Source organism: Hypomesus nipponensis, chromosome 19 (genome assembly GCF_054491055.1).
Source record: "Hypomesus nipponensis isolate SF chromosome 19, ASM5449105v1, whole genome shotgun sequence".
Taxonomy (NCBI): domain Eukaryota; kingdom Metazoa; phylum Chordata; class Actinopteri; order Osmeriformes; family Osmeridae; genus Hypomesus; species Hypomesus nipponensis.
The window spans coordinates 20,440,001-20,465,000 of NC_140379.1; the positions used below are offsets into that span (position 1 = coordinate 20,440,001).

General features: G+C 46.5%; 45 non-coding genes and 32 pseudogenes across 45 annotated transcripts; all 77 read right to left on the minus strand.

The window, feature by feature from the left end:
- Positions 1 to 377: 377 nt before the first annotated feature.
- Positions 378 to 496, minus strand: LOC146250093 (5S ribosomal RNA; annotated as a pseudogene).
- Positions 497 to 674: 178 nt separating this feature from the next.
- LOC146250094 (5S ribosomal RNA) lies at positions 675 to 793 on the minus strand. The gene has a single exon (XR_014733502.1). It is a non-coding gene; the product is annotated as a 5S ribosomal RNA (ribosomal RNA).
- Positions 794 to 971: 178 nt separating this feature from the next.
- LOC146250095 (5S ribosomal RNA) lies at positions 972 to 1,090 on the minus strand. Its single transcript, XR_014732907.1, has one exon. It is a non-coding gene; the product is annotated as a 5S ribosomal RNA (ribosomal RNA).
- A 168-nt stretch (positions 1,091 to 1,258) lies between these two features.
- LOC146250096 (5S ribosomal RNA) lies at positions 1,259 to 1,367 on the minus strand (annotated as a pseudogene).
- Positions 1,368 to 1,543: 176 nt separating this feature from the next.
- LOC146250097 (5S ribosomal RNA) lies at positions 1,544 to 1,662 on the minus strand (annotated as a pseudogene).
- Positions 1,663 to 1,834: 172 nt separating this feature from the next.
- LOC146250098 (5S ribosomal RNA) lies at positions 1,835 to 1,953 on the minus strand. The gene has a single exon (XR_014732908.1). It is a non-coding gene; the product is annotated as a 5S ribosomal RNA (ribosomal RNA).
- Positions 1,954 to 2,123: 170 nt separating this feature from the next.
- On the minus strand, positions 2,124 to 2,242 carry LOC146250099 (5S ribosomal RNA). Its single transcript, XR_014733503.1, has one exon. It is a non-coding gene; the product is annotated as a 5S ribosomal RNA (ribosomal RNA).
- Positions 2,243 to 2,408: 166 nt separating this feature from the next.
- LOC146250100 (5S ribosomal RNA) lies at positions 2,409 to 2,527 on the minus strand. The gene has a single exon (XR_014734021.1). It is a non-coding gene; the product is annotated as a 5S ribosomal RNA (ribosomal RNA).
- A 168-nt stretch (positions 2,528 to 2,695) lies between these two features.
- On the minus strand, positions 2,696 to 2,804 carry LOC146250101 (5S ribosomal RNA; annotated as a pseudogene).
- A 477-nt stretch (positions 2,805 to 3,281) lies between these two features.
- On the minus strand, positions 3,282 to 3,400 carry LOC146250102 (5S ribosomal RNA; annotated as a pseudogene).
- A 184-nt stretch (positions 3,401 to 3,584) lies between these two features.
- LOC146250103 (5S ribosomal RNA) lies at positions 3,585 to 3,703 on the minus strand. Its single transcript, XR_014732909.1, has one exon. It is a non-coding gene; the product is annotated as a 5S ribosomal RNA (ribosomal RNA).
- Positions 3,704 to 3,879: 176 nt separating this feature from the next.
- LOC146250104 (5S ribosomal RNA) lies at positions 3,880 to 3,998 on the minus strand. The gene has a single exon (XR_014733504.1). It is a non-coding gene; the product is annotated as a 5S ribosomal RNA (ribosomal RNA).
- Positions 3,999 to 4,166: 168 nt separating this feature from the next.
- Positions 4,167 to 4,285, minus strand: LOC146250105 (5S ribosomal RNA). The gene has a single exon (XR_014734022.1). It is a non-coding gene; the product is annotated as a 5S ribosomal RNA (ribosomal RNA).
- A 168-nt stretch (positions 4,286 to 4,453) lies between these two features.
- On the minus strand, positions 4,454 to 4,562 carry LOC146250106 (5S ribosomal RNA; annotated as a pseudogene).
- A 174-nt stretch (positions 4,563 to 4,736) lies between these two features.
- Positions 4,737 to 4,855, minus strand: LOC146250107 (5S ribosomal RNA; annotated as a pseudogene).
- A 172-nt stretch (positions 4,856 to 5,027) lies between these two features.
- LOC146250108 (5S ribosomal RNA) lies at positions 5,028 to 5,146 on the minus strand. The gene has a single exon (XR_014732910.1). It is a non-coding gene; the product is annotated as a 5S ribosomal RNA (ribosomal RNA).
- A 176-nt stretch (positions 5,147 to 5,322) lies between these two features.
- On the minus strand, positions 5,323 to 5,441 carry LOC146250109 (5S ribosomal RNA). Its single transcript, XR_014733505.1, has one exon. It is a non-coding gene; the product is annotated as a 5S ribosomal RNA (ribosomal RNA).
- Positions 5,442 to 5,609: 168 nt separating this feature from the next.
- Positions 5,610 to 5,728, minus strand: LOC146250110 (5S ribosomal RNA). The gene has a single exon (XR_014734023.1). It is a non-coding gene; the product is annotated as a 5S ribosomal RNA (ribosomal RNA).
- Positions 5,729 to 5,896: 168 nt separating this feature from the next.
- LOC146250111 (5S ribosomal RNA) lies at positions 5,897 to 6,005 on the minus strand (annotated as a pseudogene).
- Positions 6,006 to 6,520: 515 nt separating this feature from the next.
- Positions 6,521 to 6,639, minus strand: LOC146250112 (5S ribosomal RNA; annotated as a pseudogene).
- A 168-nt stretch (positions 6,640 to 6,807) lies between these two features.
- On the minus strand, positions 6,808 to 6,916 carry LOC146250113 (5S ribosomal RNA; annotated as a pseudogene).
- Positions 6,917 to 7,383: 467 nt separating this feature from the next.
- LOC146250114 (5S ribosomal RNA) lies at positions 7,384 to 7,502 on the minus strand (annotated as a pseudogene).
- A 186-nt stretch (positions 7,503 to 7,688) lies between these two features.
- LOC146250115 (5S ribosomal RNA) lies at positions 7,689 to 7,807 on the minus strand. The gene has a single exon (XR_014733506.1). It is a non-coding gene; the product is annotated as a 5S ribosomal RNA (ribosomal RNA).
- Positions 7,808 to 7,985: 178 nt separating this feature from the next.
- Positions 7,986 to 8,104, minus strand: LOC146250116 (5S ribosomal RNA). Its single transcript, XR_014733508.1, has one exon. It is a non-coding gene; the product is annotated as a 5S ribosomal RNA (ribosomal RNA).
- A 178-nt stretch (positions 8,105 to 8,282) lies between these two features.
- Positions 8,283 to 8,401, minus strand: LOC146250117 (5S ribosomal RNA). The gene has a single exon (XR_014732911.1). It is a non-coding gene; the product is annotated as a 5S ribosomal RNA (ribosomal RNA).
- Positions 8,402 to 8,569: 168 nt separating this feature from the next.
- Positions 8,570 to 8,678, minus strand: LOC146250118 (5S ribosomal RNA; annotated as a pseudogene).
- A 176-nt stretch (positions 8,679 to 8,854) lies between these two features.
- On the minus strand, positions 8,855 to 8,973 carry LOC146250119 (5S ribosomal RNA; annotated as a pseudogene).
- A 172-nt stretch (positions 8,974 to 9,145) lies between these two features.
- On the minus strand, positions 9,146 to 9,264 carry LOC146250120 (5S ribosomal RNA). The gene has a single exon (XR_014732912.1). It is a non-coding gene; the product is annotated as a 5S ribosomal RNA (ribosomal RNA).
- A 176-nt stretch (positions 9,265 to 9,440) lies between these two features.
- On the minus strand, positions 9,441 to 9,559 carry LOC146250121 (5S ribosomal RNA). Its single transcript, XR_014733509.1, has one exon. It is a non-coding gene; the product is annotated as a 5S ribosomal RNA (ribosomal RNA).
- A 168-nt stretch (positions 9,560 to 9,727) lies between these two features.
- Positions 9,728 to 9,846, minus strand: LOC146250122 (5S ribosomal RNA). The gene has a single exon (XR_014734024.1). It is a non-coding gene; the product is annotated as a 5S ribosomal RNA (ribosomal RNA).
- Positions 9,847 to 10,014: 168 nt separating this feature from the next.
- LOC146250123 (5S ribosomal RNA) lies at positions 10,015 to 10,123 on the minus strand (annotated as a pseudogene).
- A 511-nt stretch (positions 10,124 to 10,634) lies between these two features.
- On the minus strand, positions 10,635 to 10,753 carry LOC146250124 (5S ribosomal RNA; annotated as a pseudogene).
- Positions 10,754 to 10,921: 168 nt separating this feature from the next.
- Positions 10,922 to 11,030, minus strand: LOC146250125 (5S ribosomal RNA; annotated as a pseudogene).
- Positions 11,031 to 11,497: 467 nt separating this feature from the next.
- On the minus strand, positions 11,498 to 11,616 carry LOC146250126 (5S ribosomal RNA; annotated as a pseudogene).
- A 186-nt stretch (positions 11,617 to 11,802) lies between these two features.
- LOC146250127 (5S ribosomal RNA) lies at positions 11,803 to 11,921 on the minus strand. Its single transcript, XR_014733510.1, has one exon. It is a non-coding gene; the product is annotated as a 5S ribosomal RNA (ribosomal RNA).
- Positions 11,922 to 12,099: 178 nt separating this feature from the next.
- On the minus strand, positions 12,100 to 12,218 carry LOC146250128 (5S ribosomal RNA). Its single transcript, XR_014733511.1, has one exon. It is a non-coding gene; the product is annotated as a 5S ribosomal RNA (ribosomal RNA).
- A 178-nt stretch (positions 12,219 to 12,396) lies between these two features.
- Positions 12,397 to 12,515, minus strand: LOC146250129 (5S ribosomal RNA). The gene has a single exon (XR_014732913.1). It is a non-coding gene; the product is annotated as a 5S ribosomal RNA (ribosomal RNA).
- Positions 12,516 to 12,683: 168 nt separating this feature from the next.
- Positions 12,684 to 12,792, minus strand: LOC146250130 (5S ribosomal RNA; annotated as a pseudogene).
- A 176-nt stretch (positions 12,793 to 12,968) lies between these two features.
- Positions 12,969 to 13,087, minus strand: LOC146250131 (5S ribosomal RNA; annotated as a pseudogene).
- A 172-nt stretch (positions 13,088 to 13,259) lies between these two features.
- LOC146250132 (5S ribosomal RNA) lies at positions 13,260 to 13,378 on the minus strand. Its single transcript, XR_014732915.1, has one exon. It is a non-coding gene; the product is annotated as a 5S ribosomal RNA (ribosomal RNA).
- Positions 13,379 to 13,554: 176 nt separating this feature from the next.
- Positions 13,555 to 13,673, minus strand: LOC146250133 (5S ribosomal RNA). Its single transcript, XR_014733512.1, has one exon. It is a non-coding gene; the product is annotated as a 5S ribosomal RNA (ribosomal RNA).
- A 168-nt stretch (positions 13,674 to 13,841) lies between these two features.
- LOC146250134 (5S ribosomal RNA) lies at positions 13,842 to 13,960 on the minus strand. The gene has a single exon (XR_014734025.1). It is a non-coding gene; the product is annotated as a 5S ribosomal RNA (ribosomal RNA).
- Positions 13,961 to 14,128: 168 nt separating this feature from the next.
- Positions 14,129 to 14,237, minus strand: LOC146250135 (5S ribosomal RNA; annotated as a pseudogene).
- A 469-nt stretch (positions 14,238 to 14,706) lies between these two features.
- On the minus strand, positions 14,707 to 14,825 carry LOC146250136 (5S ribosomal RNA; annotated as a pseudogene).
- Positions 14,826 to 15,007: 182 nt separating this feature from the next.
- On the minus strand, positions 15,008 to 15,126 carry LOC146250137 (5S ribosomal RNA). Its single transcript, XR_014733513.1, has one exon. It is a non-coding gene; the product is annotated as a 5S ribosomal RNA (ribosomal RNA).
- A 178-nt stretch (positions 15,127 to 15,304) lies between these two features.
- Positions 15,305 to 15,423, minus strand: LOC146250138 (5S ribosomal RNA). The gene has a single exon (XR_014733514.1). It is a non-coding gene; the product is annotated as a 5S ribosomal RNA (ribosomal RNA).
- Positions 15,424 to 15,605: 182 nt separating this feature from the next.
- LOC146250139 (5S ribosomal RNA) lies at positions 15,606 to 15,724 on the minus strand. Its single transcript, XR_014732916.1, has one exon. It is a non-coding gene; the product is annotated as a 5S ribosomal RNA (ribosomal RNA).
- Positions 15,725 to 15,892: 168 nt separating this feature from the next.
- Positions 15,893 to 16,011, minus strand: LOC146250140 (5S ribosomal RNA). The gene has a single exon (XR_014732917.1). It is a non-coding gene; the product is annotated as a 5S ribosomal RNA (ribosomal RNA).
- A 174-nt stretch (positions 16,012 to 16,185) lies between these two features.
- LOC146250141 (5S ribosomal RNA) lies at positions 16,186 to 16,304 on the minus strand. The gene has a single exon (XR_014733515.1). It is a non-coding gene; the product is annotated as a 5S ribosomal RNA (ribosomal RNA).
- Positions 16,305 to 16,472: 168 nt separating this feature from the next.
- LOC146250142 (5S ribosomal RNA) lies at positions 16,473 to 16,591 on the minus strand. Its single transcript, XR_014734026.1, has one exon. It is a non-coding gene; the product is annotated as a 5S ribosomal RNA (ribosomal RNA).
- Positions 16,592 to 16,759: 168 nt separating this feature from the next.
- On the minus strand, positions 16,760 to 16,868 carry LOC146250143 (5S ribosomal RNA; annotated as a pseudogene).
- A 180-nt stretch (positions 16,869 to 17,048) lies between these two features.
- On the minus strand, positions 17,049 to 17,167 carry LOC146250144 (5S ribosomal RNA; annotated as a pseudogene).
- A 172-nt stretch (positions 17,168 to 17,339) lies between these two features.
- On the minus strand, positions 17,340 to 17,458 carry LOC146250145 (5S ribosomal RNA). Its single transcript, XR_014732918.1, has one exon. It is a non-coding gene; the product is annotated as a 5S ribosomal RNA (ribosomal RNA).
- A 176-nt stretch (positions 17,459 to 17,634) lies between these two features.
- LOC146250146 (5S ribosomal RNA) lies at positions 17,635 to 17,753 on the minus strand. Its single transcript, XR_014733516.1, has one exon. It is a non-coding gene; the product is annotated as a 5S ribosomal RNA (ribosomal RNA).
- Positions 17,754 to 17,921: 168 nt separating this feature from the next.
- On the minus strand, positions 17,922 to 18,040 carry LOC146250147 (5S ribosomal RNA). The gene has a single exon (XR_014734027.1). It is a non-coding gene; the product is annotated as a 5S ribosomal RNA (ribosomal RNA).
- Positions 18,041 to 18,208: 168 nt separating this feature from the next.
- On the minus strand, positions 18,209 to 18,327 carry LOC146250148 (5S ribosomal RNA). The gene has a single exon (XR_014733517.1). It is a non-coding gene; the product is annotated as a 5S ribosomal RNA (ribosomal RNA).
- Positions 18,328 to 18,495: 168 nt separating this feature from the next.
- On the minus strand, positions 18,496 to 18,614 carry LOC146250149 (5S ribosomal RNA). The gene has a single exon (XR_014734029.1). It is a non-coding gene; the product is annotated as a 5S ribosomal RNA (ribosomal RNA).
- Positions 18,615 to 18,782: 168 nt separating this feature from the next.
- Positions 18,783 to 18,891, minus strand: LOC146250150 (5S ribosomal RNA; annotated as a pseudogene).
- Positions 18,892 to 19,071: 180 nt separating this feature from the next.
- On the minus strand, positions 19,072 to 19,190 carry LOC146250151 (5S ribosomal RNA; annotated as a pseudogene).
- A 172-nt stretch (positions 19,191 to 19,362) lies between these two features.
- Positions 19,363 to 19,481, minus strand: LOC146250152 (5S ribosomal RNA). Its single transcript, XR_014732919.1, has one exon. It is a non-coding gene; the product is annotated as a 5S ribosomal RNA (ribosomal RNA).
- Positions 19,482 to 19,657: 176 nt separating this feature from the next.
- On the minus strand, positions 19,658 to 19,776 carry LOC146250153 (5S ribosomal RNA). Its single transcript, XR_014733519.1, has one exon. It is a non-coding gene; the product is annotated as a 5S ribosomal RNA (ribosomal RNA).
- A 168-nt stretch (positions 19,777 to 19,944) lies between these two features.
- LOC146250154 (5S ribosomal RNA) lies at positions 19,945 to 20,063 on the minus strand. The gene has a single exon (XR_014734030.1). It is a non-coding gene; the product is annotated as a 5S ribosomal RNA (ribosomal RNA).
- Positions 20,064 to 20,231: 168 nt separating this feature from the next.
- LOC146250155 (5S ribosomal RNA) lies at positions 20,232 to 20,340 on the minus strand (annotated as a pseudogene).
- A 188-nt stretch (positions 20,341 to 20,528) lies between these two features.
- On the minus strand, positions 20,529 to 20,647 carry LOC146250156 (5S ribosomal RNA; annotated as a pseudogene).
- Positions 20,648 to 20,819: 172 nt separating this feature from the next.
- LOC146250157 (5S ribosomal RNA) lies at positions 20,820 to 20,938 on the minus strand. The gene has a single exon (XR_014732920.1). It is a non-coding gene; the product is annotated as a 5S ribosomal RNA (ribosomal RNA).
- A 176-nt stretch (positions 20,939 to 21,114) lies between these two features.
- LOC146250158 (5S ribosomal RNA) lies at positions 21,115 to 21,233 on the minus strand. Its single transcript, XR_014733520.1, has one exon. It is a non-coding gene; the product is annotated as a 5S ribosomal RNA (ribosomal RNA).
- A 168-nt stretch (positions 21,234 to 21,401) lies between these two features.
- On the minus strand, positions 21,402 to 21,520 carry LOC146250159 (5S ribosomal RNA). The gene has a single exon (XR_014732921.1). It is a non-coding gene; the product is annotated as a 5S ribosomal RNA (ribosomal RNA).
- A 168-nt stretch (positions 21,521 to 21,688) lies between these two features.
- LOC146250160 (5S ribosomal RNA) lies at positions 21,689 to 21,797 on the minus strand (annotated as a pseudogene).
- A 475-nt stretch (positions 21,798 to 22,272) lies between these two features.
- On the minus strand, positions 22,273 to 22,391 carry LOC146250161 (5S ribosomal RNA). Its single transcript, XR_014733638.1, has one exon. It is a non-coding gene; the product is annotated as a 5S ribosomal RNA (ribosomal RNA).
- Positions 22,392 to 22,569: 178 nt separating this feature from the next.
- On the minus strand, positions 22,570 to 22,688 carry LOC146250162 (5S ribosomal RNA). The gene has a single exon (XR_014733521.1). It is a non-coding gene; the product is annotated as a 5S ribosomal RNA (ribosomal RNA).
- A 178-nt stretch (positions 22,689 to 22,866) lies between these two features.
- On the minus strand, positions 22,867 to 22,985 carry LOC146250163 (5S ribosomal RNA). The gene has a single exon (XR_014732922.1). It is a non-coding gene; the product is annotated as a 5S ribosomal RNA (ribosomal RNA).
- A 168-nt stretch (positions 22,986 to 23,153) lies between these two features.
- On the minus strand, positions 23,154 to 23,262 carry LOC146250164 (5S ribosomal RNA; annotated as a pseudogene).
- Positions 23,263 to 23,721: 459 nt separating this feature from the next.
- LOC146250165 (5S ribosomal RNA) lies at positions 23,722 to 23,840 on the minus strand (annotated as a pseudogene).
- A 180-nt stretch (positions 23,841 to 24,020) lies between these two features.
- LOC146250166 (5S ribosomal RNA) lies at positions 24,021 to 24,139 on the minus strand. The gene has a single exon (XR_014732923.1). It is a non-coding gene; the product is annotated as a 5S ribosomal RNA (ribosomal RNA).
- Positions 24,140 to 24,315: 176 nt separating this feature from the next.
- On the minus strand, positions 24,316 to 24,434 carry LOC146250167 (5S ribosomal RNA). Its single transcript, XR_014733522.1, has one exon. It is a non-coding gene; the product is annotated as a 5S ribosomal RNA (ribosomal RNA).
- A 174-nt stretch (positions 24,435 to 24,608) lies between these two features.
- LOC146250168 (5S ribosomal RNA) lies at positions 24,609 to 24,727 on the minus strand (annotated as a pseudogene).
- A 168-nt stretch (positions 24,728 to 24,895) lies between these two features.
- Positions 24,896 to 25,000, minus strand: part of LOC146250169 (5S ribosomal RNA) — a 109-nt pseudogene continuing 4 nt past the window's right edge.

A 25,000-nucleotide genomic window follows, 5' to 3' on the forward strand; every position in this document is an offset into this window, starting at 1 on the left:
TCTCTCTCGTGTCAAAATGAAAACTGCTTCCAGCCCCTTTCATGAAGGACTACTTGTGCATATTGCAAGATTTCAGTTTCTAAGTGAATGAGCAAAAGAGCATACAGCATCTGGTATTCCCAGGCGGTCTCCCATCCAAGTACTAACCAGGCCCGACCCTGCTTAGTTTCCGAGATCAGGCGTTGCCAGGCTGGTTTGGCCATATGAAATAAGTTGACAACCATAGGCTACTTATCCATATACAGATTTGGCATTTGACAATGCAAGGTGGTCTCTCTCTCTCTCTCGTGTCAAAATGAAAACAGCTTCCAGCCTCTTTCATGAAGGACTACTTGTGCATATTGCAAGATTTCAGTTTCTAAGTGAATGAGCAAAAGAGCATACAGCACCTGGTATTCCCAGGAAGTCTCCCATCCAAGTACTAACCAGGCCCGACCCTGCTTAGCTTCCAAGATCAGACGAGATCGGGCGTTGCCAGGCTGGTATGGCCGTACGAAATAAGTTGACAACCATAGGCTACTTATCCATATACAGATTTAGCAATTGACAATGCAAGGTAGTCTCTCTCTCTCTCTCTCTCTCTCGTGTCAAAATGAAAACAGCTTCCAGCCCCTTTCATGAAGGACTACTTGTGCATATTGCAAGATTTCAGTTTCTAAGTGAATGAGCAAAAGAGCATACAGCACCTGGTATTCCCAGGCGGTCTCCCATCCAAGTACTAACCAGGCCCGACCCTGCTTAGCTTCCGAGATCAGACGAGATCGGGCATTGCCAGGCTGGTATGGCCGTACGAAATAAGTTGACAACCATAGGCTACTTATCCATATACAGATTTAGCAATTGACAATGCAAGGTAGTCTCTCTCTCTCTCTCTCTCTCTCGTGTCAAAATGAAAACAGCTTCCAGCCCCTTTCATGAAGGACTACTTGTGCATATTGCAAGATGTCAGTTTCTAAGTGAATGAGCAAAAGAGCATACAGCACCTGGTATTCCCAGGCGGTCTCCCATCCAAGTACTAACCAGGCCCGACCCTGCTTAGCTTCCGAGATCAGACGAGATCGGGCGTTGCCAGGCTGGTATGGCCGTACGAAATAAGTTGACAACCATAGGCTACTTATCCATATACAGATTTAGCAATTGACAATGCAAGGTGGTCTCTCTCTCTCTCGTGTCAAAATGAAAACAGCTTCCAGCCCCTTTCATGAAGGACTACTTGTGCATATTGCAAGATTTCAGTTTCTAAGTGAATGAGCAAAAGAGCATACAGCACCTGGTATTCCCAGGCGGTCTCCCATCCAAGTACTAACCAGGCCCGACCCTGCTTAGCTTCCGAGATCAGACGTTGCCAGGCTGGTATGGCCGTACTAAGTAAGTTGACAACCATAGGCTACTTATCCATATACAGATTTGGCATTTGACAATGCAAGGTGGTCTCTCTCTCTCTCTCTCTCTCGTGTCAAAATGAAAACTGCTTCCAGCCCCTTTCATGAAGGACTACTTGTGCATATTGCAAGATTTCAGTTTCTAAGTGAATGAGCAAAAGAGCATACAGCATCTGGTATTCCCAGGCGGTCTCCCATCCAAGTACTAACCAGGCCCGACCCTGCTTAGCTTCCGAGATCAGACGAGATGGGGCGTTGCCAGGCTGGTATGGCCGTACGAAATAAGTTGACAACCATAGGCTACTTATCCATATACAGATTTAGCAATTGACAATGCAAGGTAGTCTCTCTCTCTCTCTCTCGTGTCAAAATGAAAACAGCTTCCAGCCCCTTTCATGAAGGACTACTTGTGCATATTGCAAGATTTCAGTTTCTAAGTGAATGAGCAAAAGAGCATACAGCACCTGGTATTCCCAGGCGGTCTCCCATCCAAGTACTAACCAGGCCCGACCCTGCTTAGCTTCCGAGATCAGACGAGATCGGGCGTTGCCAGGCTGGTATGGCCGTACGAAATAAGTTGACAACCATAGGCTACTTATCCATATACAGATTTAGCAATTGACAATGCAAGGTAGTCTCTCTCTCTCTCTCGTGTCAAAATGAAAACAGCTTCCAGCCCCTTTCATGAAGGACTACTTGTGCATATTGCAAGATTTCAGTTTCTAAGTGAATGAGCAAAAGAGCATACAGCACCTGGTATTCCCAGGCGGTCTCCCATCCAAGTACTAACCAGGCCCGACCCTGCTTAGCTTCCGAGATCAGACGAGATCGGGCATTGCCAGGCTGGTATGGCCGTACGAAATAAGTTGACAACCATAGGCTACTTATCCATATACAGATTTAGCAATTGACAATGCAAGGTAGTCTCTCTCTCTCGTGTCAAAATGAAAACAGCTTCCAGCCCCTTTCATGAAGGACTACTTGTGCATATTGCAAGATGTCAGTTTCTAAGTGAATGAGCAAAAGAGCATACAGCACCTGGTATTCCCAGGCGGTCTCCCATCCAAGTACTAACCAGGCCCGACCCTGCTTAGCTTCTGAGATCAGACGAGATCGGGCGTTGCCAGGCTGGTATGGCCGTACGAAATAAGTTGACAACCATAGGCTACTTATCCATATACAGATTTAGCAATTGACAATGCAAGGTGGTCTCTCTCTCTCTCGTGTCAAAATGAAAACAGCTTCCAGCCCCTTTCATGAAGGACTACTTGTGCATATTGCAAGATTTCAGTTTCTAAGTGAATGAGCAAAAGAGCATACAGCACCTGGTATTCCCAGGCGGTCTCCCATCCAAGTACTAACCAGGCCCGACCCTGCTTAGCTTCCGAGATCAGACGTTGCCAGGCTGGTATGGCCGTACTAAGTAAGTTGACAACCATAGGCTACTTATCCATATACAGATTTGGCATTTGACAATGCAAGGTGGTCTCTCTCTCTCTCTCTCTCTCTCTCTCTCTCTCTCTCTCTCTCGTGTCAAAATGAAAACTGCTTCCAGCCCCTTTCATGAAGGACTACTTGTGCATATTGCAAGATTTCAGTTTCTAAGTGAATGAGCAAAAGAGCATACAGCATCTGGTATTCCCAGGCGGTCTCCCATCCAAGTACTAACCAGGCCCGACCCTGCTTAGTTTCCGAGATCAGGCGTTGCCAGGCTGGTTTGGCCATATGAAATAAGTTGACAACCATAGGCTACTTATCCATATACAGATTTGGCATTTGACAATGCAAGGTGGTCTCTCTCTCTCTCTCGTGTCAAAATGAAAACAGCTTCCAGCCTCTTTCATGAAGGACTACTTGTGCATATTGCAAGATTTCAGTTTCTAAGTGAATGAGCAAAAGAGCATACAGCACCTGGTATTCCCAGGAAGTCTCCCATCCAAGTACTAACCAGGCCCGACCCTGCTTAGCTTCCAAGATCAGACGAGATCGGGCGTTGCCAGGCTGGTATGGCCGTACGAAATAAGTTGACAACCATAGGCTACTTATCCATATACAGATTTAGCAATTGACAATGCAAGGTAGTCTCTCTCTCTCTCTCTCTCTCTCTCTCTCGTGTCAAAATGAAAACAGCTTCCAGCCCCTTTCATGAAGGACTACTTGTGCATATTGCAAGATTTCAGTTTCTAAGTGAATGAGCAAAAGAGCATACAGCACCTGGTATTCCCAGGCGGTCTCCCATCCAAGTACTAACCAGGCCCGACCCTGCTTAGCTTCCGAGATCAGACGAGATCGGGCGTTGCCAGGCTGGTATGGCCGTACGAAATAAGTTGACAACCATAGGCTACTTATCCATATACAGATTTAGCAATTGACAATGCAAGGTAGTCTCTCTCTCTCTCTCTCTCTCGTGTCAAAATGAAAACAGCTTCCAGCCCCTTTCATGAAGGACTACTTGTGCATATTGCAAGATTTCAGTTTCTAAGTGAATGAGCAAAAGAGCATACAGCACCTGGTATTCCCAGGCGGTCTCCCATCCAAGTACTAACCAGGCCCGACCCTGCTTAGCTTCCGAGATCAGACGAGATCGGGCATTGCCAGGCTGGTATGGCCGTACGAAATAAGTTGACAACCATAGGCTACTTATCCATATACAGATTTAGCAATTGACAATGCAAGGTAGTCTCTCTCTCTCTCGTGTCAAAATGAAAACAGCTTCCAGCCCCTTTCATGAAGGACTACTTGTGCATATTGCAAGATGTCAGTTTCTAAGTGAATGAGCAAAAGAGCATACAGCACCTGGTATTCCCAGGCGGTCTCCCATCCAAGTACTAACCAGGCCCGACCCTGCTTAGCTTCTGAGATCAGACGAGATCGGGCGTTGCCAGGCTGGTATGGCCGTACGAAATAAGTTGACAACCATAGGCTACTTATCCATATACAGATTTAGCAATTGACAATGCAAGGTGGTCTCTCTCTCTCTCGTGTCAAAATGAAAACAGCTTCCAGCCCCTTTCATGAAGGACTACTTGTGCATATTGCAAGATTTCAGTTTCTAAGTGAATGAGCAAAAGAGCATACAGCACCTGGTATTCCCAGGCGGTCTCCCATCCAAGTACTAACCAGGCCCGACCCTGCTTAGCTTCCGAGATCAGACGTTGCCAGGCTGGTATGGCCGTACTAAGTAAGTTGACAACCATAGGCTACTTATCCATATACAGATTTGGCATTTGACAATGCAAGGTGGTCTCTCTCTCTCTCTCTCTCGTGTCAAAATGAAAACTGCTTCCAGCCCCTTTCATGAAGGACTACTTGTGCATATTGCAAGATTTCAGTTTCTAAGTGAATGAGCAAAAGAGCATACAGCATCTGGTATTCCCAGGCGGTCTCCCATCCAAGTACTAACCAGGCCCGACCCTGCTTAGCTTCCGAGATCAGACGAGATGGGGCGTTGCCAGGCTGGTATGGCCGTACGAAATAAGTTGACAACCATAGGCTACTTATCCATATACAGATTTAGCAATTGACAATGCAAGGTAGTCTCTCTCTCTCTCTCTCGTGTCAAAATGAAAACAGCTTCCAGCCCCTTTCATGAAGGACTACTTGTGCATATTGCAAGATTTCAGTTTCTAAGTGAATGAGCAAAAGAGCATACAGCACCTGGTATTCCCAGGCGGTCTCCCATCCAAGTACTAACCAGGCCCGACCCTGCTTAGCTTCCGAGATCAGACGAGATCGGGCGTTGCCAGGCTGGTATGGCCGTACGAAATAAGTTGACAACCATAGGCTACTTATCCATATACAGATTTAGCAATTGACAATGCAAGGTAGTCTCTCTCTCTCTCTCTCTCTCGTGTCAAAATGAAAACAGCTTCCAGCCCCTTTCATGAAGGACTACTTGTGCATATTGCAAGATTTCAGTTTCTAAGTGAATGAGCAAAAGAGCATACAGCACCTGGTATTCCCAGGCGGTCTCCCATCCAAGTACTAACCAGGCCCGACCCTGCTTAGCTTCCGAGATCAGACGAGATCGGGCATTGCCAGGCTGGTATGGCCGTACGAAATAAGTTGACAACCATAGGCTACTTATCCATATACAGATTTAGCAATTGACAATGCAAGGTAGTCTCTCTCTCTCTCGTGTCAAAATGAAAACAGCTTCCAGCCCCTTTCATGAAGGACTACTTGTGCATATTGCAAGATGTCAGTTTCTAAGTGAATGAGCAAAAGAGCATACAGCACCTGGTATTCCCAGGCGGTCTCCCATCCAAGTACTAACCAGGCCCGACCCTGCTTAGCTTCTGAGATCAGACGAGATCGGGCGTTGCCAGGCTGGTATGGCCGTACGAAATAAGTTGACAACCATAGGCTACTTATCCATATACAGATTTAGCAATTGACAATGCAAGGTGGTCTCTCTCTCTCTCGTGTCAAAATGAAAACAGCTTCCAGCCCCTTTCATGAAGGACTACTTGTGCATATTGCAAGATTTCAGTTTCTAAGTGAATGAGCAAAAGAGCATACAGCACCTGGTATTCCCAGGCGGTCTCCCATCCAAGTACTAACCAGGCCCGACCCTGCTTAGCTTCCGAGATCAGACGTTGCCAGGCTGGTATGGCCGTACTAAGTAAGTTGACAACCATAGGCTACTTATCCATATACAGATTTGGCATTTGACAATGCAAGGTGGTCTCTCTCTCTCTCTCTCTCTCTCTCTCTCTCTCTCTCTCTCTCTCTCTCTCTCTCTCTCTCTCTCTCTCTCTCTCTCTCTCGTGTCAAAATGAAAACTGCTTCCAGCCCCTTTCATGAAGGACTACTTGTGCATATTGCAAGATTTCAGTTTCTAAGTGAATGAGCAAAAGAGCATACAGCATCTGGTATTCCCAGGCGGTCTCCCATCCAAGTACTAACCAGGCCCGACCCTGCTTAGTTTCCGAGATCAGGCGTTGCCAGGCTGGTTTGGCCATATGAAATAAGTTGACAACCATAGGCTACTTATCCATATACAGATTTGGCATTTGACAATGCAAGGTGGTCTCTCTCTCTCTCTCGTGTCAAAATGAAAACAGCTTCCAGCCTCTTTCATGAAGGACTACTTGTGCATATTGCAAGATTTCAGTTTCTAAGTGAATGAGCAAAAGAGCATACAGCACCTGGTATTCCCAGGAAGTCTCCCATCCAAGTACTAACCAGGCCCGACCCTGCTTAGCTTCTGAGATCAGACGAGATCGGGCGTTGCCAGGCTGGTATGGCCGTACGAAATAAGTTGACAACCATAGGCTACTTATCCATATACAGATTTAGCAATTGACAATGCAAGGTGGTCTCTCTCTCTCTCGTGTCAAAATGAAAACAGCTTCCAGCCCCTTTCATGAAGGACTACTTGTGCATATTGCAAGATTTCAGTTTCTAAGTGAATGAGCAAAAGAGCATACAGCACCTGGTATTCCCAGGCGGTCTCCCATCCAAGTACTAACCAGGCCCGACCCTGCTTAGCTTCCGAGATCAGACGTTGCCAGGCTGGTATGGCCGTACTAAGTAAGTTGACAACCATAGGCTACTTATCCATATACAGATTTGGCATTTGACAATGCAAGGTGGTCTCTCTCTCTCTCTCTCTCTCTCTCTCTCTCTCGTGTCAAAATGAAAACTGCTTCCAGCCCCTTTCATGAAGGACTACTTGTGCATATTGCAAGATTTCAGTTTCTAAGTGAATGAGCAAAAGAGCATACAGCATCTGGTATTCCCAGGCGGTCTCCCATCCAAGTACTAACCAGGCCCGACCCTGCTTAGTTTCCGAGATCAGGCGTTGCCAGGCTGGTTTGGCCATATGAAATAAGTTGACAACCATAGGCTACTTATCCATATACAGATTTGGCATTTGACAATGCAAGGTGGTCTCTCTCTCTCTCTCGTGTCAAAATGAAAACAGCTTCCAGCCTCTTTCATGAAGGACTACTTGTGCATATTGCAAGATTTCAGTTTCTAAGTGAATGAGCAAAAGAGCATACAGCACCTGGTATTCCCAGGAAGTCTCCCATCCAAGTACTAACCAGGCCCGACCCTGCTTAGCTTCCAAGATCAGACGAGATCGGGCGTTGCCAGGCTGGTATGGCCGTACGAAATAAGTTGACAACCATAGGCTACTTATCCATATACAGATTTAGCAATTGACAATGCAAGGTAGTCTCTCTCTCTCTCTCTCTCTCTCTCTCTCTCTCGTCAAAATGAAAACAGCTTCCAGCCCCTTTCATGAAGGACTACTTGTGCATATTGCAAGATTTCAGTTTCTAAGTGAATGAGCAAAAGAGCATACAGCACCTGGTATTCCCAGGCGGTCTCCCATCCAAGTACTAACCAGGCCCGACCCTGCTTAGCTTCCGAGATCAGACGAGATCGGGCATTGCCAGGCTGGTATGGCCGTACGAAATAAGTTGACAACCATAGGCTACTTATCCATATACAGATTTAGCAATTGACAATGCAAGGTAGTCTCTCTCTCTCTCTCTCTCTCTCGTGTCAAAATGAAAACAGCTTCCAGCCCCTTTCATGAAGGACTACTTGTGCATATTGCAAGATTTCAGTTTCTAAGTGAATGAGCAAAAGAGCATACAGCACCTGGTATTCCCAGGCGGTCTCCCATCCAAGTACTAACCAGGCCCGACCCTGCTTAGCTTCCGAGATCAGACGAGATCGGGCATTGCCAGGCTGGTATGGCCGTACGAAATAAGTTGACAACCATAGGCTACTTATCCATATACAGATTTAGCAATTGACAATGCAAGGTAGTCTCTCTCTCTCTCTCTCTCTCTCGTGTCAAAATGAAAACAGCTTCCAGCCCCTTTCATGAAGGACTACTTGTGCATATTGCAAGATGTCAGTTTCTAAGTGAATGAGCAAAAGAGCATACAGCACCTGGTATTCCCAGGCGGTCTCCCATCCAAGTACTAACCAGGCCCGACCCTGCTTAGCTTCCGAGATCAGACGAGATCGGGCGTTGCCAGGCTGGTATGGCCGTACGAAATAAGTTGACAACCATAGGCTACTTATCCATATACAGATTTAGCAATTGACAATGCAAGGTGGTCTCTCTCTCTCTCGTGTCAAAATGAAAACAGCTTCCAGCCCCTTTCATGAAGGACTACTTGTGCATATTGCAAGATTTCAGTTTCTAAGTGAATGAGCAAAAGAGCATACAGCACCTGGTATTCCCAGGCGGTCTCCCATCCAAGTACTAACCAGGCCCGACCCTGCTTAGCTTCCGAGATCAGACGTTGCCAGGCTGGTATGGCCGTACTAAGTAAGTTGACAACCATAGGCTACTTATCCATATACAGATTTGGCATTTGACAATGCAAGGTGGTCTCTCTCTCTCTCTCTCTCTCGTGTCAAAATGAAAACTGCTTCCAGCCCCTTTCATGAAGGACTACTTGTGCATATTGCAAGATTTCAGTTTCTAAGTGAATGAGCAAAAGAGCATACAGCATCTGGTATTCCCAGGCGGTCTCCCATCCAAGTACTAACCAGGCCCGACCCTGCTTAGCTTCCGAGATCAGACGAGATGGGGCGTTGCCAGGCTGGTATGGCCGTACGAAATAAGTTGACAACCATAGGCTACTTATCCATATACAGATTTAGCAATTGACAATGCAAGGTAGTCTCTCTCTCTCTCTCTCGTGTCAAAATGAAAACAGCTTCCAGCCCCTTTCATGAAGGACTACTTGTGCATATTGCAAGATTTCAGTTTCTAAGTGAATGAGCAAAAGAGCATACAGCACCTGGTATTCCCAGGCGGTCTCCCATCCAAGTACTAACCAGGCCCGACCCTGCTTAGCTTCCGAGATCAGACGAGATCGGGCGTTGCCAGGCTGGTATGGCCGTACGAAATAAGTTGACAACCATAGGCTACTTATCCATATACAGATTTAGCAATTGACAATGCAAGGTAGTCTCTCTCTCTCTCTCTCTCTCGTGTCAAAATGAAAACAGCTTCCAGCCCCTTTCATGAAGGACTACTTGTGCATATTGCAAGATTTCAGTTTCTAAGTGAATGAGCAAAAGAGCATACAGCACCTGGTATTCCCAGGCGGTCTCCCATCCAAGTACTAACCAGGCCCGACCCTGCTTAGCTTCCGAGATCAGACGAGATCGGGCATTGCCAGGCTGGTATGGCCGTACGAAATAAGTTGACAACCATAGGCTACTTATCCATATACAGATTTAGCAATTGACAATGCAAGGTAGTCTCTCTCTCTCTCGTGTCAAAATGAAAACAGCTTCCAGCCCCTTTCATGAAGGACTACTTGTGCATATTGCAAGATGTCAGTTTCTAAGTGAATGAGCAAAAGAGCATACAGCACCTGGTATTCCCAGGCGGTCTCCCATCCAAGTACTAACCAGGCCCGACCCTGCTTAGCTTCTGAGATCAGACGAGATCGGGCGTTGCCAGGCTGGTATGGCCGTACGAAATAAGTTGACAACCATAGGCTACTTATCCATATACAGATTTAGCAATTGACAATGCAAGGTGGTCTCTCTCTCTCTCGTGTCAAAATGAAAACAGCTTCCAGCCCCTTTCATGAAGGACTACTTGTGCATATTGCAAGATTTCAGTTTCTAAGTGAATGAGCAAAAGAGCATACAGCACCTGGTATTCCCAGGCGGTCTCCCATCCAAGTACTAACCAGGCCCGACCCTGCTTAGCTTCCGAGATCAGACGTTGCCAGGCTGGTATGGCCGTACTAAGTAAGTTGACAACCATAGGCTACTTATCCATATACAGATTTGGCATTTGACAATGCAAGGTGGTCTCTCTCTCTCTCTCTCTCTCTCTCTCTCTCTCTCTCTCTCTCTCTCTCTCTCTCTCTCTCTCTCTCTCTCTCTCTCGTGTCAAAATGAAAACTGCTTCCAGCCCCTTTCATGAAGGACTACTTGTGCATATTGCAAGATTTCAGTTTCTAAGTGAATGAGCAAAAGAGCATACAGCATCTGGTATTCCCAGGCGGTCTCCCATCCAAGTACTAACCAGGCCCGACCCTGCTTAGTTTCCGAGATCAGGCGTTGCCAGGCTGGTTTGGCCATATGAAATAAGTTGACAACCATAGGCTACTTATCCATATACAGATTTGGCATTTGACAATGCAAGGTGGTCTCTCTCTCTCTCTCGTGTCAAAATGAAAACAGCTTCCAGCCTCTTTCATGAAGGACTACTTGTGCATATTGCAAGATTTCAGTTTCTAAGTGAATGAGCAAAAGAGCATACAGCACCTGGTATTCCCAGGAAGTCTCCCATCCAAGTACTAACCAGGCCCGACCCTGCTTAGCTTCTGAGATCAGACGAGATCGGGCGTTGCCAGGCTGGTATGGCCGTACGAAATAAGTTGACAACCATAGGCTACTTATCCATATACAGATTTAGCAATTGACAATGCAAGGTGGTCTCTCTCTCTCTCGTGTCAAAATGAAAACAGCTTCCAGCCCCTTTCATGAAGGACTACTTGTGCATATTGCAAGATTTCAGTTTCTAAGTGAATGAGCAAAAGAGCATACAGCACCTGGTATTCCCAGGCGGTCTCCCATCCAAGTACTAACCAGGCCCGACCCTGCTTAGCTTCCGAGATCAGACGTTGCCAGGCTGGTATGGCCGTACTAAGTAAGTTGACAACCATAGGCTACTTATCCATATACAGATTTGGCATTTGACAATGCAAGGTGGTCTCTCTCTCTCTCTCTCTCTCTCTCTCTCTCTCGTGTCAAAATGAAAACTGCTTCCAGCCCCTTTCATGAAGGACTACTTGTGCATATTGCAAGATTTCAGTTTCTAAGTGAATGAGCAAAAGAGCATACAGCATCTGGTATTCCCAGGCGGTCTCCCATCCAAGTACTAACCAGGCCCGACCCTGCTTAGTTTCCGAGATCAGGCGTTGCCAGGCTGGTTTGGCCATATGAAATAAGTTGACAACCATAGGCTACTTATCCATATACAGATTTGGCATTTGACAATGCAAGGTGGTCTCTCTCTCTCTCTCGTGTCAAAATGAAAACAGCTTCCAGCCTCTTTCATGAAGGACTACTTGTGCATATTGCAAGATTTCAGTTTCTAAGTGAATGAGCAAAAGAGCATACAGCACCTGGTATTCCCAGGAAGTCTCCCATCCAAGTACTAACCAGGCCCGACCCTGCTTAGCTTCCAAGATCAGACGAGATCGGGCGTTGCCAGGCTGGTATGGCCGTACGAAATAAGTTGACAACCATAGGCTACTTATCCATATACAGATTTAGCAATTGACAATGCAAGGTAGTCTCTCTCTCTCTCTCTCTCTCTCTCTCTCTCTCGTCAAAATGAAAACAGCTTCCAGCCCCTTTCATGAAGGACTACTTGTGCATATTGCAAGATTTCAGTTTCTAAGTGAATGAGCAAAAGAGCATACAGCACCTGGTATTCCCAGGCGGTCTCCCATCCAAGTACTAACCAGGCCCGACCCTGCTTAGCTTCCGAGATCAGACGAGATCGGGCATTGCCAGGCTGGTATGGCCGTACGAAATAAGTTGACAACCATAGGCTACTTATCCATATACAGATTTAGCAATTGACAATGCAAGGTAGTCTCTCTCTCTCTCTCTCTCTCTCGTGTCAAAATGAAAACAGCTTCCAGCCCCTTTCATGAAGGACTACTTGTGCATATTGCAAGATTTCAGTTTCTAAGTGAATGAGCAAAAGAGCATACAGCACCTGGTATTCCCAGGCGGTCTCCCATCCAAGTACTAACCAGGCCCGACCCTGCTTAGCTTCCGAGATCAGACGAGATCGGGCATTGCCAGGCTGGTATGGCCGTACGAAATAAGTTGACAACCATAGGCTACTTATCCATATACAGATTTAGCAATTGACAATGCAAGGTAGTCTCTCTCTCTCTCTCTCTCTCTCGTGTCAAAATGAAAACAGCTTCCAGCCCCTTTCATGAAGGACTACTTGTGCATATTGCAAGATGTCAGTTTCTAAGTGAATGAGCAAAAGAGCATACAGCACCTGGTATTCCCAGGCGGTCTCCCATCCAAGTACTAACCAGGCCCGACCCTGCTTAGCTTCCGAGATCAGACGAGATCGGGCGTTGCCAGGCTGGTATGGCCGTACGAAATAAGTTGACAACCATAGGCTACTTATCCATATACAGATTTAGCAATTGACAATGCAAGGTGGTCTCTCTCTCTCTCGTGTCAAAATGAAAACAGCTTCCAGCCCCTTTCATGAAGGACTACTTGTGCATATTGCAAGATTTCAGTTTCTAAGTGAATGAGCAAAAGAGCATACAGCACCTGGTATTCCCAGGCGGTCTCCCATCCAAGTACTAACCAGGCCCGACCCTGCTTAGCTTCCGAGATCAGACGTTGCCAGGCTGGTATGGCCGTACTAAGTAAGTTGACAACCATAGGCTACTTATCCATATACAGATTTGGCATTTGACAATGCAAGGTGGTCTCTCTCTCTCTCTCTCTCTCGTGTCAAAATGAAAACTGCTTCCAGCCCCTTTCATGAAGGACTACTTGTGCATATTGCAAGATTTCAGTTTCTAAGTGAATGAGCAAAAGAGCATACAGCATCTGGTATTCCCAGGCGGTCTCCCATCCAAGTACTAACCAGGCCCGACCCTGCTTAGCTTCCGAGATCAGACGAGATGGGGCGTTGCCAGGCTGGTATGGCCGTACGAAATAAGTTGACAACCATAGGCTACTTATCCATATACAGATTTAGCAATTGACAATGCAAGGTAGTCTCTCTCTCTCTCTCTCGTGTCAAAATGAAAACAGCTTCCAGCCCCTTTCATGAAGGACTACTTGTGCATATTGCAAGATTTCAGTTTCTAAGTGAATGAGCAAAAGAGCATACAGCACCTGGTATTCCCAGGCGGTCTCCCATCCAAGTACTAACCAGGCCCGACCCTGCTTAGCTTCCGAGATCAGACGAGATCGGGCGTTGCCAGGCTGGTATGGCCGTACGAAATAAGTTGACAACCATAGGCTACTTATCCATATACAGATTTAGCAATTGACAATGCAAGGTAGTCTCTCTCTCTCTCTCTCTCTCGTGTCAAAATGAAAACAGCTTCCAGCCCCTTTCATGAAGGACTACTTGTGCATATTGCAAGATTTCAGTTTCTAAGTGAATGAGCAAAAGAGCATACAGCACCTGGTATTCCCAGGCGGTCTCCCATCCAAGTACTAACCAGGCCCGACCCTGCTTAGCTTCCGAGATCAGACGAGATCGGGCATTGCCAGGCTGGTATGGCCGTACGAAATAAGTTGACAACCATAGGCTACTTATCCATATACAGATTTAGCAATTGACAATGCAAGGTAGTCTCTCTCTCTCTCGTGTCAAAATGAAAACAGCTTCCAGCCCCTTTCATGAAGGACTACTTGTGCATATTGCAAGATGTCAGTTTCTAAGTGAATGAGCAAAAGAGCATACAGCACCTGGTATTCCCAGGCGGTCTCCCATCCAAGTACTAACCAGGCCCGACCCTGCTTAGCTTCTGAGATCAGACGAGATCGGGCGTTGCCAGGCTGGTATGGCCGTACGAAATAAGTTGACAACCATAGGCTACTTATCCATATACAGATTTAGCAATTGACAATGCAAGGTGGTCTCTCTCTCTCTCGTGTCAAAATGAAAACAGCTTCCAGCCCCTTTCATGAAGGACTACTTGTGCATATTGCAAGATTTCAGTTTCTAAGTGAATGAGCAAAAGAGCATACAGCACCTGGTATTCCCAGGCGGTCTCCCATCCAAGTACTAACCAGGCCCGACCCTGCTTAGCTTCCGAGATCAGACGTTGCCAGGCTGGTATGGCCGTACTAAGTAAGTTGACAACCATAGGCTACTTATCCATATACAGATTTGGCATTTGACAATGCAAGGTGGTCTCTCTCTCTCTCTCTCTCTCTCTCTCTCTCTCTCGTGTCAAAATGAAAACTGCTTCCAGCCCCTTTCATGAAGGACTACTTGTGCATATTGCAAGATTTCAGTTTCTAAGTGAATGAGCAAAAGAGCATACAGCATCTGGTATTCCCAGGCGGTCTCCCATCCAAGTACTAACCAGGCCCGACCCTGCTTAGTTTCCGAGATCAGGCGTTGCCAGGCTGGTTTGGCCATATGAAATAAGTTGACAACCATAGGCTACTTATCCATATACAGATTTGGCATTTGACAATGCAAGGTGGTCTCTCTCTCTCTCTCGTGTCAAAATGAAAACAGCTTCCAGCCTCTTTCATGAAGGACTACTTGTGCATATTGCAAGATTTCAGTTTCTAAGTGAATGAGCAAAAGAGCATACAGCACCTGGTATTCCCAGGAAGTCTCCCATCCAAGTACTAACCAGGCCCGACCCTGCTTAGCTTCCAAGATCAGACGAGATCGGGCGTTGCCAGGCTGGTATGGCCGTACGAAATAAGTTGACAACCATAGGCTACTTATCCATATACAGATTTAGCAATTGACAATGCAAGGTAGTCTCTCTCTCTCTCTCTCTCTCTCTCTCTCGTCAAAATGAAAACAGCTTCCAGCCCCTTTCATGAAGGACTACTTGTGCATATTGCAAGATTTCAGTTTCTAAGTGAATGAGCAAAAGAGCATACAGCACCTGGTATTCCCAGGCGGTCTCCCATCCAAGTACTAACCAGGCCCGACCCTGCTTAGCTTCCGAGATCAGACGAGATCGGGCATTGCCAGGCTGGTATGGCCGTACGAAATAAGTTGACAACCATAGGCTACTTATCCATATACAGATTTAGCAATTGACAATGCAAGGTAGTCTCTCTCTCTCTCTCTCTCTCTCGTGTCAAAATGAAAACAGCTTCCAGCCCCTTTCATGAAGGACTACTTGTGCATATTGCAAGATTTCAGTTTCTAAGTGAATGAGCAAAAGAGCATACAGCACCTGGTATTCCCAGGCGGTCTCCCATCCAAGTACTAACCAGGCCCGACCCTGCTTAGCTTCCGAGATCAGACGAGATCGGGCATTGCCAGGCTGGTATGGCCGTACGAAATAAGTTGACAACCATAGGCTACTTATCCATATACAGATTTAGCAATTGACAATGCAAGGTAGTCTCTCTCTCTCTCTCTCTCTCTCTCTCGTGTCAAAATGAAAACAGCTTCCAGCCCCTTTCATGAAGGACTACTTGTGCATATTGCAAGATGTCAGTTTCTAAGTGAATGAGCAAAAGAGCATACAGCACCTGGTATTCCCAGGCGGTCTCCCATCCAAGTACTAACCAGGCCCGACCCTGCTTAGCTTCCGAGATCAGACGAGATCGGGCGTTGCCAGGCTGGTATGGCCGTACGAAATAAGTTGACAACCATAGGCTACTTATCCATATACAGATTTAGCAATTGACAATGCAAGGTGGTCTCTCTCTCTCTCGTGTCAAAATGAAAACAGCTTCCAGCCCCTTTCATGAAGGACTACTTGTGCATATTGCAAGATTTCAGTTTCTAAGTGAATGAGTAAAAGAGCATACAGCACCTGGTATTCCCAGGCGGTCTCCCATCCAAGTACTAACCAGGCCCGACCCTGCTTAGCTTCCGAGATCAGACGAGATCGGGCGTTGCCAGGCTGGTATGGCCGTACGAAATAAGTTGACAACCATAGGCTACTTATCCATATACAGATTTAGCAATTGACAATGCAAGGTAGTCTCTCTCTCTCTCTCTCTCGTGTCAAAATGAAAACAGCTTCCAGCCCCTTTCATGAAGGACTACTTGTGCATATTGCAAGATTTCAGTTTCTAAGTGAATGAGCAAAAGAGCATACAGCACCTGGTATTCCCAGGCGGTCTCCCATCCAAGTACTAACCAGGCCCGACCCTGCTTAGCTTCCGAGATCAGACGAGATCGGGCATTGCCAGGCTGGTATGGCCGTACGAAATAAGTTGACAACCATAGGCTACTTATCCATATACAGATTTAGCAATTGACAATGCAAGGTAGTCTCTCTCTCTCTCGTGTCAAAATGAAAACAGCTTCCAGCCCCTTTCATGAAGGACTACTTGTGCATATTGCAAGATGTCAGTTTCTAAGTGAATGAGCAAAAGAGCATACAGCACCTGGTATTCCCAGGCGGTCTCCCATCCAAGTACTAACCAGGCCCGACCCTGCTTAGCTTCTGAGATCAGACGAGATCGGGCGTTGCCAGGCTGGTATGGCCGTACGAAATAAGTTGACAACCATAGGCTACTTATCCATATACAGATTTAGCAATTGACAATGCAAGGTGGTCTCTCTCTCTCTCGTGTCAAAATGAAAACAGCTTCCAGCCCCTTTCATGAAGGACTACTTGTGCATATTGCAAGATTTCAGTTTCTAAGTGAATGAGCAAAAGAGCATACAGCACCTGGTATTCCCAGGCGGTCTCCCATCCAAGTACTAACCAGGCCCGACCCTGCTTAGCTTCCGAGATCAGACGTTGCCAGGCTGGTATGGCCGTACTAAGTAAGTTGACAACCATAGGCTACTTATCCATATACAGATTTGGCATTTGACAATGCAAGGTGGTCTCTCTCTCTCTCTCTCTCTCTCTCGTGTCAAAATGAAAACTGCTTCCAGCCCCTTTCATGAAGGACTACTTGTGCATATTGCAAGATTTCAGTTTCTAAGTGAATGAGCAAAAGAGCATACAGCATCTGGTATTCCCAGGCGGTCTCCCATCCAAGTACTAACCAGGCCCGACCCTGCTTAGCTTCCGAGATCAGACGAGATGGGGCGTTGCCAGGCTGGTATGGCCGTACGAAATAAGTTGACAACCATAGGCTACTTATCCATATACAGATTTAGCAATTGACAATGCAAGGTAGTCTCTCTCTCTCTCTCTTGTGTCAAAATGAAAACAGCTTCCAGCCCCTTTCATGAAGGACTACTTGTGCATATTGCAAGATTTCAGTTTCTAAGTGAATGAGCAAAAGAGCATACAGCACCTGGTATTCCCAGGCGGTCTCCCATCCAAGTACTAACCAGGCCCGACCCTGCTTAGCTTCCGAGATCAGACGAGATCGGGCGTTGCCAGGCTGGTATGGCCGTACGAAATAAGTTGACAACCATAGGCTACTTATCCATATACAGATTTAGCAATTGACAATGCAAGGTAGTCTCTCTCTCTCTCTCTCTCTCGTGTCAAAATGAAAACAGCTTCCAGCCCCTTTCATGAAGGACTACTTGTGCATATTGCAAGATTTCAGTTTCTAAGTGAATGAGCAAAAGAGCATACAGCACCTGGTATTCCCAGGCGGTCTCCCATCCAAGTACTAACCAGGCCCGACCCTGCTTAGCTTCCGAGATCAGACGAGATCGGGCATTGCCAGGCTGGTATGGCCGTACGAAATAAGTTGACAACCATAGGCTACTTATCCATATACAGATTTAGCAATTGACAATGCAAGGTAGTCTCTCTCTCTCTCGTGTCAAAATGAAAACAGCTTCCAGCCCCTTTCATGAAGGACTACTTGTGCATATTGCAAGATGTCAGTTTCTAAGTGAATGAGCAAAAGAGCATACAGCACCTGGTATTCCCAGGCGGTCTCCCATCCAAGTACTAACCAGGCCCGACCCTGCTTAGCTTCTGAGATCAGACGAGATCGGGCGTTGCCAGGCTGGTATGGCCGTACGAAATAAGTTGACAACCATAGGCTACTTATCCATATACAGATTTAGCAATTGACAATGCAAGGTGGTCTCTCTCTCTCTCGTGTCAAAATGAAAACAGCTTCCAGCCCCTTTCATGAAGGACTACTTGTGCATATTGCAAGATTTCAGTTTCTAAGTGAATGAGCAAAAGAGCATACAGCACCTGGTATTCCCAGGCGGTCTCCCATCCAAGTACTAACCAGGCCCGACCCTGCTTAGCTTCCGAGATCAGACGAGATCGGGCATTGCCAGGCTGGTATGGCCGTACGAAATAAGTTGACAACCATAGGCTACTTATCCATATACAGATTTAGCAATTGACAATGCAAGGTAGTCTCTCTCTCTCTCGTGTCAAAATGAAAACAGCTTCCAGCCCCTTTCATGAAGGACTACTTGTGCATATTGCAAGATGTCAGTTTCTAAGTGAATGAGCAAAAGAGCATACAGCACCTGGTATTCCCAGGCGGTCTCCCATCCAAGTACTAACCAGGCCCGACCCTGCTTAGCTTCTGAGATCAGACGAGATCGGGCGTTGCCAGGCTGGTATGGCCGTACGAAATAAGTTGACAACCATAGGCTACTTATCCATATACAGATTTAGCAATTGACAATGCAAGGTGGTCTCTCTCTCTCTCGTGTCAAAATGAAAACAGCTTCCAGCCCCTTTCATGAAGGACTACTTGTGCATATTGCAAGATTTCAGTTTCTAAGTGAATGAGCAAAAGAGCATACAGCACCTGGTATTCCCAGGCGGTCTCCCATCCAAGTACTAACCAGGCCCGACCCTGCTTAGCTTCCGAGATCAGACGTTGCCAGGCTGGTATGGCCGTACTAAGTAAGTTGACAACCATAGGCTACTTATCCATATACAGATTTGGCATTTGACAATGCAAGGTGGTCTCTCTCTCTCTCTCTCTCTCTCTCGTGTCAAAATGAAAACTGCTTCCAGCCCCTTTCATGAAGGACTACTTGTGCATATTGCAAGATTTCAGTTTCTAAGTGAATGAGCAAAAGAGCATACAGCATCTGGTATTCCCAGGCGGTCTCCCATCCAAGTACTAACCAGGCCCGACCCTGCTTAGCTTCCGAGATCAGACGAGATGGGGCGTTGCCAGGCTGGTATGGCCGTACGAAATAAGTTGACAACCATAGGCTACTTATCCATATACAGATTTAGCAATTGACAATGCAAGGTAGTCTCTCTCTCTCTCTCTTGTGTCAAAATGAAAACAGCTTCCAGCCCCTTTCATGAAGGACTACTTGTGCATATTGCAAGATTTCAGTTTCTAAGTGAATGAGCAAAAGAGCATACAGCACCTGGTATTCCCAGGCGGTCTCCCATCCAAGTACTAACCAGGCCCGACCCTGCTTAGCTTCCGAGATCAGACGAGATCGGGCGTTGCCAGGCTGGTATGGCCGTACGAAATAAGTTGACAACCATAGGCTACTTATCCATATACAGATTTAGCAATTGACAATGCAAGGTAGTCTCTCTCTCTCTCTCTCTCTCGTGTCAAAATGAAAACAGCTTCCAGCCCCTTTCATGAAGGACTACTTGTGCATATTGCAAGATTTCAGTTTCTAAGTGAATGAGCAAAAGAGCATACAGCACCTGGTATTCCCAGGCGGTCTCCCATCCAAGTACTAACCAGGCCCGACCCTGCTTAGCTTCCGAGATCAGACGAGATCGGGCATTGCCAGGCTGGTATGGCCGTACGAAATAAGTTGACAACCATAGGCTACTTATCCATATACAGATTTAGCAATTGACAATGCAAGGTAGTCTCTCTCTCTCTCGTGTCAAAATGAAAACAGCTTCCAGCCCCTTTCATGAAGGACTACTTGTGCATATTGCAAGATGTCAGTTTCTAAGTGAATGAGCAAAAGAGCATACAGCACCTGGTATTCCCAGGCGGTCTCCCATCCAAGTACTAACCAGGCCCGACCCTGCTTAGCTTCTGAGATCAGACGAGATCGGGCGTTGCCAGGCTGGTATGGCCGTACGAAATAAGTTGACAACCATAGGCTACTTATCCATATACAGATTTAGCAATTGACAATGCAAGGTGGTCTCTCTCTCTCTCGTGTCAAAATGAAAACAGCTTCCAGCCCCTTTCATGAAGGACTACTTGTGCATATTGCAAGATTTCAGTTTCTAAGTGAATGAGCAAAAGAGCATACAGCACCTGGTATTCCCAGGCGGTCTCCCATCCAAGTACTAACCAGGCCCGACCCTGCTTAGCTTCCGAGATCAGACGTTGCCAGGCTGGTATGGCCGTACTAAGTAAGTTGACAACCATAGGCTACTTATCCATATACAGATTTGGCATTTGACAATGCAAGGTGGTCTCTCTCTCTCTCTCTCTCTCTCTCTCTCTCTCGTGTCAAAATGAAAACTGCTTCCAGCCCCTTTCATGAAGGACTACTTGTGCATATTGCAAGATTTCAGTTTCTAAGTGAATGAGCAAAAGAGCATACAGCATCTGGTATTCCCAGGCGGTCTCCCATCCAAGTACTAACCAGGCCCGACCCTGCTTAGCTTCCGAGATCAGACGAGATGGGGCGTTGCCAGGCTGGTATGGCCGTACGAAATAAGTTGACAACCATAGGCTACTTATCCATATACAGATTTAGCAATTGACAATGCAAGGTAGTCTCTCTCTCTCTCTCTCGTGTCAAAATGAAAACAGCTTCCAGCCCCTTTCATGAAGGACTACTTGTGCATATTGCAAGATTTCAGTTTCTAAGTGAATGAGCAAAAGAGCATACAGCACCTGGTATTCCCAGGCGGTCTCCCATCCAAGTACTAACCAGGCCCGACCCTGCTTAGCTTCCGAGATCAGACGAGATCGGGCGTTGCCAGGCTGGTATGGCCGTACGAAATAAGTTGACAACCATAGGCTACTTATCCATATACAGATTTAGCAATTGACAATGCAAGGTAGTCTCTCTCTCTCTCTCTCTCTCGTGTCAAAATGAAAACAGCTTCCAGCCCCTTTCATGAAGGACTACTTGTGCATATTGCAAGATTTCAGTTTCTAAGTGAATGAGCAAAAGAGCATACAGCACCTGGTATTCCCAGGCGGTCTCCCATCCAAGTACTAACCAGGCCCGACCCTGCTTAGCTTCCGAGATCAGACGAGATCGGGCATTGCCAGGCTGGTATGGCCGTACGAAATAAGTTGACAACCATAGGCTACTTATCCATATACAGATTTAGCAATTGACAATGCAAGGTAGTCTCTCTCTCTCTCGTGTCAAAATGAAAACAGCTTCCAGCCCCTTTCATGAAGGACTACTTGTGCATATTGCAAGATGTCAGTTTCTAAGTGAATGAGCAAAAGAGCATACAGCACCTGGTATTCCCAGGCGGTCTCCCATCCAAGTACTAACCAGGCCCGACCCTGCTTAGCTTCCGAGATCAGACGAGATCGGGCGTTGCCAGGCTGGTATGGCCGTACGAAATAAGTTGACAACCATAGGCTACTTATCCATATACAGATTTAGCAATTGACAATGCAAGGTGGTCTCTCTCTCTCTCGTGTCAAAATGAAAACAGCTTCCAGCCCCTTTCATGAAGGACTACTTGTGCATATTGCAAGATTTCAGTTTCTAAGTGAATGAGCAAAAGAGCATACAGCACCTGGTATTCCCAGGCGGTCTCCCATCCAAGTACTAACCAGGCCCGACCCTGCTTAGCTTCCGAGATCAGACGTTGCCAGGCTGGTATGGCCGTACTAAGTAAGTTGACAACCATAGGCTACTTATCCATATACAGATTTGGCATTTGACAATGCAAGGTGGTCTCTCTCTCTCTCTCTCTCTCTCTCTCTCTCTCTCTCGTGTCAAAATGAAAACTGCTTCCAGCCCCTTTCATGAAGGACTACTTGTGCATATTGCAAGATTTCAGTTTCTAAGTGAATGAGCAAAAGAGCATAGAGCATCTGGTATTCCCAGGCGGTCTCCCATCCAAGTACTAACCAGGCCCGACCCTGCTTAGTTTCCGAGATCAGGCGTTGCCAGGCTGGTTTGGCCATATGAAATAAGTTGACAACCATAGGCTACTTATCCATATACAGATTTGGCATTTGACAATGCAAGGTGGTCTCTCTCTCTCTCTCTCTCGTGTCAAAATGAAAACAGCTTCCAGCCTCTTTCATGAAGGACTACTTGTGCATATTGCAAGATTTCAGTTTCTAAGTGAATGAGCAAAAGAGCATACAGCACCTGGTATTCCCAGGAAGTCTCCCATCCAAGTACTAACCAGGCCCGACCCTGCTTAGCTTCCGAGATCAGACGAGATCGGGCGTTGCCAGGCTGGTATGGCCGTACGAAATAAGTTGACAACCATAGGCTACTTATCCATATACAGATTTAGCAATTGACAATGCAAGGTAGTCTCTCTCTCTCTCTCTCTCTCTCGTGTCAAAATGAAAACAGCTTCCAGCCCCTTTCATGAAGGACTACTTGTGCATATTGCAAGATTTCAGTTTCTAAGTGAATGAGCAAAAGAGCATACAGCACCTGGTATTCCCAGGCGGTCTCCCATCCAAGTACTAACCAGGCCCGACCCTGCTTAGCTTCCGAGATCAGACGAGATCGGGCATTGCCAGGCTGGTATGGCCGTACGAAATAAGTTGACAACCATAGGCTACTTATCCATATACAGATTTAGCAATTGACAATGCAAGGTAGTCTCTCTCTCTCTCTCTCTCTCTCGTGTCAAAATGAAAACAGCTTCCAGCCCCTTTCATGAAGGACTACTTGTGCATATTGCAAGATGTCAGTTTCTAAGTGAATGAGCAAAAGAGCATACAGCACCTGGTATTCCCAGGCGGTCTCCCATCCAAGTACTAACCAGGCCCGACCCTGCTTAGCTTCCGAGATCAGACGAGATCGGGCGTTGCCAGGCTGGTATGGCCGTACGAAATAAGTTGACAACCATAGGCTACTTATCCATATACAGATTTAGCAATTGACAATGCAAGGTGGTCTCTCTCTCTCTCGTGTCAAAATGAAAACAGCTTCCAGCCCCTTTCATGAAGGACTACTTGTGCATATTGCAAGATTTCAGTTTCTAAGTGAATGAGCAAAAGAGCATACAGCACCTGGTATTCCCAGGCGGTCTCCCATCCAAGTACTAACCAGGCCCGACCCTGCTTAGCTTCCGAGATCAGACGTTGCCAGGCTGGTATGGCCGTACTAAGTAAGTTGACAACCATAGGCTACTTATCCATATACAGATTTGGCATTTGACAATGCAAGGTGGTCTCTCTCTCTCTCTCTCTCTCTCTCGTGTCAAAATGAAAACTGCTTCCAGCCCCTTTCATGAAGGACTACTTGTGCATATTGCAAGATTTCAGTTTCTAAGTGAATGAGCAAAAGAGCATACAGCATCTGGTATTCCCAGGCGGTCTCCCATCCAAGTACTAACCAGGCCCGACCCTGCTTAGTTTCCGAGATCAGGCGTTGCCAGGCTGGTTTGGCCATATGAAATAAGTTGACAACCATAGGCTACTTATCCATATACAGATTTGGCATTTGACAATGCAAGGTGGTCTCTCTCTCTCTCTCGTGTCAAAATGAAAACAGCTTCCAGCCTCTTTCATGAAGGACTACTTGTGCATATTGCAAGATTTCAGTTTCTAAGTGAATGAGCAAAAGAGCATACAGCACCTGGTATTCCCAGGAAGTCTCCCATCCAAGTACTAACCAGGCCCGACCCTGCTTAGCTTCCGAGATCAGACAAGATCGGGCGTTGCCAGGCTGGTTTGGTTGTACAAAATAAGTTGACAACCATAGGCTACTTATCCATATACAGATTTGGCAATTGACAATGCAAGGTGGTCTCTCTCTCTCTCTCTCTCTCTCTCGTGTCAAAATGAAAACAGCTTCCAGCCCCTTTCATGAAGGACTACTTGTGCATATTGCAAGATTTCAGTTTCTAAGTGAATGAGCAAAAGAGCATACAGCACCTGGTATTCCCAGGCGGTCTCCCATCCAAGTACTAACCAGGCCCGACCCTGCTTAGCTTCCGAGATCAGACGAGATCGGGCGTTGCCAGGCTGGTATGGCCGTACGAAATAAGTTGACAACCATAGGCTACTTATCCATATACAGATTTAGCAATTGACAATGCAAGGTAGTCTCTCTCTCTCTCTCTCTCTCGTGTCAAAATGAAAACAGCTTCCAGCCCCTTTCATGAAGGACTACTTGTGCATATTGCAAGATTTCAGTTTCTAAGTGAATGAGCAAAAGAGCATACAGCACCTGGTATTCCCAGGCGGTCTCCCATCCAAGTACTAACCAGGCCCGACCCTGCTTAGCTTCCGAGATCAGACGAGATCGGGCATTGCCAGGCTGGTATGGCCGTACGAAATAAGTTGACAACCATAGGCTACTTATCCATATACAGATTTAGCAATTGACAATGCAAGGTAGTCTCTCTCTCTCTCTCTCTCGTGTCAAAATGAAAACAGCTTCCAGCCCCTTTCATGAAGGACTACTTGTGCATATTGCAAGATGTCAGTTTCTAAGTGAATGAGCAAAAGAGCATACAGCCCCTGGTATTCCCAGGCGGTCTCCCATCCAAGTACTAACCAGGCCCGACCCTGCTTAGCTTCTGAGATCAGACGAGATCGGGCGTTGCCAGGCTGGTATGGCCGTACGAAATAAGTTGACAACCATAGGCTACTTATCCATATACAGATTTAGCAATTGACAATGCAAGGTGGTCTCTCTCTCTCTCGTGTCAAAATGAAAACAGCTTCCAGCCCCTTTCATGAAGGACTACTTGTGCATATTGCAAGATTTCAGTTTCTAAGTGAATGAGCAAAAGAGCATACAGCACCTGGTATTCCCAGGCGGTCTCCCATCCAAGTACTAACCAGGCCCGACCCTGCTTAGCTTCCGAGATCAGACGTTGCCAGGCTGGTATGGCCGT